Here is a 6,000-nt window from a genome sequence, read left to right as displayed (position 1 = left end):
ATTGGAGTGAGAATTTAATTAAGGCCCCATTAAAACCGGCCCAAAAAATATTAATTTTACAGACATATATTTTACCGAAGCTATTTTATAATCTTCTTTTAATAGAACCCCCTTTTAATCTTTTAGATGATCTTGATGTGTTAGTTAGAAAAATAGTTAAAGAGATTTTACATTTACCTCAGTGTACCACAGATGGGATATTTTATTCTAGAGGTAGGGATGGTGGTTTAGCTCTCACTAAGTTTAGTGTGCAAATCCCAAATATGTTAATTCGTAAATGGAGGAGACATATTGTCTCGAGAGATGATTGGATGGACCTATCTTATCTATATGCAGGAGAAAATCTTGTGGATAAAATATTGTCATTTAGTGCAGTAACATCTCATCCCAAGAAATGGAGGGAAGAGGAATTTTTAAGATGGTCGGAACTGAGATGTCAGGGAATAGGGATAAAATATTTTAAAAATGATTTAATTAGTAATTCGATTTTTAGAAACTCTAGTAAAGTTAAATTGTTAGCGTATATCGCAGCATTGCAGCTTAAGGCAAATATTTATCCTACTAGGGAGACATTAGCAAGAGGAAGAGGAGGTGTGAATGCTCTTTGTAGATGGTGCGGTAAAGTGCGGGAGACTGTTCCCCATATCTCAGGACAATGTTATAAGACTAAATAACAGGAGTACTTGTGGCACCTTAGAGACTAACAAATTTATTAGAGCATAAGCTTTCGTGGGCTACAACCCACTTCTTGGTTGTAGCCCACGAAAGCTTATGCTCTAATAAATTTGTTAGTCTCTAAGGTGCCACAAGTACTCCTGTTATTTTTGCGGATACAGACTAACACGGCTGCTACTCTGAAACCTGTTATAAGACTAAGAATGCTAGGATAAAAAGGCATAATAGAGTAGTGTCTGCAGTTGTAGATAAGGTTGGTAAATTAGGGTGGAAGGCAATGATAGAGCCCCATTTGAGAAATAGTAAGGGTGAGTTAAGAAAGCCGGATATTATATTTATAAAAGGAGATACAGCAGTGGTGGTTGATGTTACAGTGCGATGGGAGGATAATGCCGGAAGTTTGGAACAAGCCCACAGTGAGAAGGTGGCTTATTATCTTGAGTTAGAGGAAGAAATTAAAAACTTAACGGGAGGTAAAAATATTCACTTCTTTGGTTTTGTGCTTGGGGCGCGTGGCAAGTGGAGTGAAGGTAATAATGATTTGTTACAATTATTGGGAATGGACAGAAGTAAAAATTTTAAGGAGAGTATATGTAGACTTGTTTTATATTCCACTATTGGTATGATGGCTATATTCAGTGACAGGTAAAGATCCCGGAGTTTCCATTCCGTGTATCTTGCCAAAACTAAATTTTAGCTATTTTGGTTTCCATGCTCTAAATTTTCAAATTTTTAATATTGTTTTGAACATTAATTTATTTAGTGTTATTTAATATCTGTCCTTCAATAGAATGGTTTTAATTATATAATAAATACTTATTAATGGATGAAATTCCAATTTAAATTATTAGTTTTTTTTTTTTTTTAATTACTGGATGTGGATGCGGACTGGCCGCGTATAATAACCAGGAAAGGGCAGGTAGTCACGCCTGTACATAAATAGGGGGTGGGGTTCTGGGGGGCAGTTAGGAGCAGGGGTCCCAGGAGGGGGCAGTCAGGGGATAAGGAGTGGGGGGGGGGAGGGTTGGGGGTTCTGAGGGGGGCAGGAAGTGGGAGGGAGTGGAAGGGGCAGGGGCGGGGCTAGGGCAGGATGGGGGGCGGGGCTAGGGCGGGGCTTCTCCCATCCTCTTTTTTGATGGTTGAAATATGGTAACCCTATTTTATTGAGACTGTCGGCATTGGTGACGGGATACCTGAGCAGGTAACCTGAGCCCAGGAGGGGGGTTGGGGCCAGGTGACACCTTTTTCCCGGGAAACTGGACAAAGGCTGGAGGAGGAGCCGGGGGGAGGCTGGGTGAGACGGCTGGAGGGGTTTTAGTTTCGGGCTGGCTGGGAAGAGGCAGGGAACCCCAAGCCTGGGGTCTAAGCTCCCTAAACCCCCCAGAAGGACTTGACTGAGGGGTCCTGGTTGTACCTACAAGCTCTATGTTGGACTGTGTTCCTGTCGTCTAATAAACCTTCTGTTTTCCCGGCTGGCCGAGAGTCCCGGCAGTGGGAGTGGGACATGTTTCTCGGGTGGGGATGGAGGGGGAAATGTCTGTAATATTTTGTACAAAGACAATGTGTGCCTCAGTTTCCCCTGTGTGCTGCCCGGTGAGGTGGGGGAGGGAGAAGGCTGGTGGGTGCCCGGCTCCCGGGTTTGGGGCCCAGGCAGTGCAGGGTCCGTGCAGACAATGGCAGATCCCAGCACCCCGAGCAACTCAGGCCCCCGGATGCCCCCCGCTGCTCCCCCCAGGAAGCCGGCGGGTCCGACCCCCCGGGGAGGAACGGGCCGAGGAAGACGGGGGGGGGCACGGCTTGGCTGGGCGCGGGGGGGGTCGGCTGGGGCCGGACCAGGGCAGCTGGGGGCTGCTCCCCTAGGAAGGGCCCCATGCCCAGGGTCCCCTGTGGGGCTGGGACGGGGGCTGGTGCCCAGCCGGCCCTGGGGCCACCCCCGGGGGCTGAGCTACGGGCCCCAGCGCAGCGCCCCCGGCCCCCCGCCCCCGGCACGTCCTGAGAGTGACCCGCCCCCAGCCCCCCAGCGCCCCCCACCTGCCCCCGGGGCGCAGCGAGGGGGGGCCCGGCCGGAGCCCCCCCGGAACGTCCTGAGAGTGACCCGCCCCCAGCCCCCCAGCGCCCCCCACCTGCCCCCGGGGCGCAGCGAGGGGGGGCCCGGCCGGAGCCCCCCCGGAACGTCCTGAGAGTGACCCCCCCAGCGCCCCAGCGCCCCCCACCTGCCCCCGGGGCGCAGCGTGGGGGGGCCCGGCCGGAGCCCCCCCGGAACGTCCTGAGAGTGACCCGCCCCCAGCCCCCCAGCGCCCCCCACCTGCCCCCGGGCGGGGCCGAGTCTCTCGGAAGCGGAAGCGGCGGCTCCTCCCCCAGCGCCGAGCGGAGCCGCAGCAGGTACCGGGGGGGAGCGGGGGCAGTGGGGGGCTGCGGGTCGGGAGTGAGGGGCCGGGTCCGGGGGGGCTGCGGGTCGGGAGTGAGGGGCCGGGTCCGGGGGGGCTGCGGGTCGGGAGTGAGGGGCACCGGGGGGCGGGGGGCTGCGGGTCAGGAGTGAGGGGGAGCGGGGGCAGTGGGGGGCTGCGGGTCGGGATTGAGGGGGAGTGAGGGGCACCGGGGGGGCGGGGGGCTGCCGGTCGGGAGTGAGGGGCACTGGGTCTGGGGGGGGGGCTGCGGGTCGGGAGTGAGGGGCACCGGGGGGCGGGGCGAGCGGGGGGGCTGCGGGGCCGGGGGGAGCCCAGGGTGTGGAGTTACGTGTCTGTGGGGCCGTGGGTCAGGCCGTGCCAGGCGTGGGGCAGACATGCGGGTGAGCAGTGGTGGGCGCAGCTCAGCTCTGCGGTTAGTTGCCCCCGGCGTGGGGCTGGGCTGAGCGGTGGCTGGAGTCGCTGGCCGTCGATACCCACACGCGGGAGGTTGGGATCGAGCCCAGCCGAGGCCCCACCACCCCCAGCAAAGCAGGGGCAGGTCCAGGAGCCCCGAAATCCTGAGGCCGCCGCGCCCCGCGGGGCAGAAGGGTTCCCAGCCCCGGCCGGGGTGTCGAGAGGGGAAGTCGCCTGCCCCCTCCAATGCCCTGTCTGCAGGGCCTGGTCCGGGCCTGGCGCAGATGCAGCTGGCTCTGGGATGAGGATCTGAGGACCCCTCGGGGCACGGCGCGGGGGCTGCTGAGGACGGGACGGGAAGAGACGAGCTCTGCATGCGAGGGAGGGACGTGGGGGTGGAGGAAGTTGGCGTCTGGATCACAGTCCGGACTGGGCTCCTCAGCCTGGCCGACGAAGGTCTGACCCACGCCAGCGGCCGGGCGCTGAGGCTGGACCCAGTTTCCCTGGGGTGGGGTGGGGTGAATTAGCTGCTGGGGCATTTCCCAGGCTCGGCCTGGACTGGCTTTGAGTCCTGTCGGGACGTTTGCCTAGAACGGCTCTAGTTTGACCAGGGGGATTCAGGGCGTCCTGTGGCCTGTGCTCGCCTGCCCTTGGGGTCTGAGTCTGACCCCGCTGCGCCCCCGAGTGACCCCTCTCCTGTTCCTCTGTCTCCAGGTTCTGGGAGTTGGTCCCCCCCCGGACACGGATGTCCTGGTCCCCAGGGGCACGTAGGATCTGCCTCGGCCGCAGCCACAGAGTAAGGGTGCCATCGGGCAGCCGAGCGGTGCCCAGGGAGCTGGGGGGGGGCGGGGGTCTGAGCCAGGAAAGATGGACTCTGGCTGGACTGAGGTTCCACAGGGGTCTGTTCGGGGGCCAGGGTTATTCAACATCTGTATGACTGATCTGGCTGTCGGACTAGAGAACAGACTGAGCCAATCTGCAGATGACACAAAGCTGGGGGCGGGGGGGGGGGGGGGGGGAAGGCACCGACACTGTGGAGGACAGAACTAAAATTCAGAGGGATCTGGATAAATTGGAGAACTGGGCTGTAGACAACAAAATGAAATTCAACAAAGACGAATGTGAGGTGCTACACTTAGGGAAGAAAAAACGAATGCACAAAGACAGGCTGGGGGAGAACTGGTTTGGCAGCAGCACTGCTGAGAAGGATCTGGGAGCAGTGGAGTCAGCAATGCGATGCTGTTAAAAGCAAATGCAGTGTTAGGTTGCATGAACAGAGGCAGAGCAAGCGAGTCACGGGAGGTGATAGGACCGCTCTACTCGGTGCTGTTCAGGCCTCAGCTGGAGAACGGTGTCCAGTTTGGGTCACCAATGCATAGGAAGAATGTAGAGAAACTGGAAAGGATCCAGAGGCGAGCGACAAAGAGGATCTAAGGGATGGAACACAAACCGTACGAGCAAAGGCTGAAGGAACTGGGTGTGTTTAGTTTGGAAAAGAGGAGATTGAGAGGGGACAGGACAGCGGTCTTCAGGTACTGGAAAGGCAGCCATCAAAAAGATGGAGAAAAGTTGTTCTCTCTGGCCACAGAGGGCAGGACAAGAGGCGAGGGGTCAAACTCCATCCCAGCAGATTGAGATGAAATCTCCGGAAGAACTTTCTAACTAAGATCAGTTGGACAATGGGAGGTCGGGGAACCTCCGTCACTGGAGGTGTCCAAAGGAGGCTGGGTCTGTCTGGGATGGGTCAGACCCAACCAATCCTGCATCTCAGCAGGGCCAGACTAGCTGAGCCCTGCGGTCCCTTCTAGCTAGGACGGGATGCCGGGTTGCCCAAGCTGCTGCAGCACTTCCAGGGTCCCTGGCTGCCTCTGGCAGGCTCGGATCGCAGAGGTGCCGTAGTGCACAGGGGCCCCCAGTGTGAGCAGAGGCAGAGGGTGCCCGTCGCGGAGATGCCCGGGGTGCTCGCCCTGGGGTGCCTGGCCAGGGTGCGTTGCATTCAGCAGCCTCCCTCGTCCCCCCGGGGCTGAGCGTCACCCAGCCCCCGGCTCTCCCAGCTCTGTCATGGTGCCCTCACCCTCGTCGAGGGAGCCAGGCTCGGCCTGCAGCCGGGAGCTGGGCATGTGGTTCATGGGTAAATCTATATCCCAGTTTATTGCACCCCTGGCAGCATGTGTGATTACCCGCCCTGTGGGCGGATGACGTATGTGTGCCTTCGGTGCAAGGAGCTCCTGGCCCTCAGAGACCGCGTACGGGCTTTGGGGACCAGGGTGGCGGAGCTGAGGGAGACAGAGAGGGACATCGATGAGACTTTCTGGGATGCAGTAGAACGGTCCCACCTCTGGTCTGACAGCCTCTGTGCTGTTGAAGGGGATGAAAGTCTGAGGGAAAGAGAACATCCAACTGGAGCAGAGGGACCCTCCTTCCAGATGATGTTATGGTAACCTCTCGCACTGGAGAAACATAGAGAGCTGGGTTTGTGATGACCGGGAGAACCGTATGGTGACTTGCCTGCCGGGTGCAAAGG

The sequence above is a fragment of the Emys orbicularis genome, chromosome 1 (assembly GCF_028017835.1).
Source record: "Emys orbicularis isolate rEmyOrb1 chromosome 1, rEmyOrb1.hap1, whole genome shotgun sequence".
In the NCBI taxonomy this organism is placed as follows: domain Eukaryota; kingdom Metazoa; phylum Chordata; order Testudines; family Emydidae; genus Emys; species Emys orbicularis.
This window is presented reverse-complemented; position numbering follows the sequence as displayed.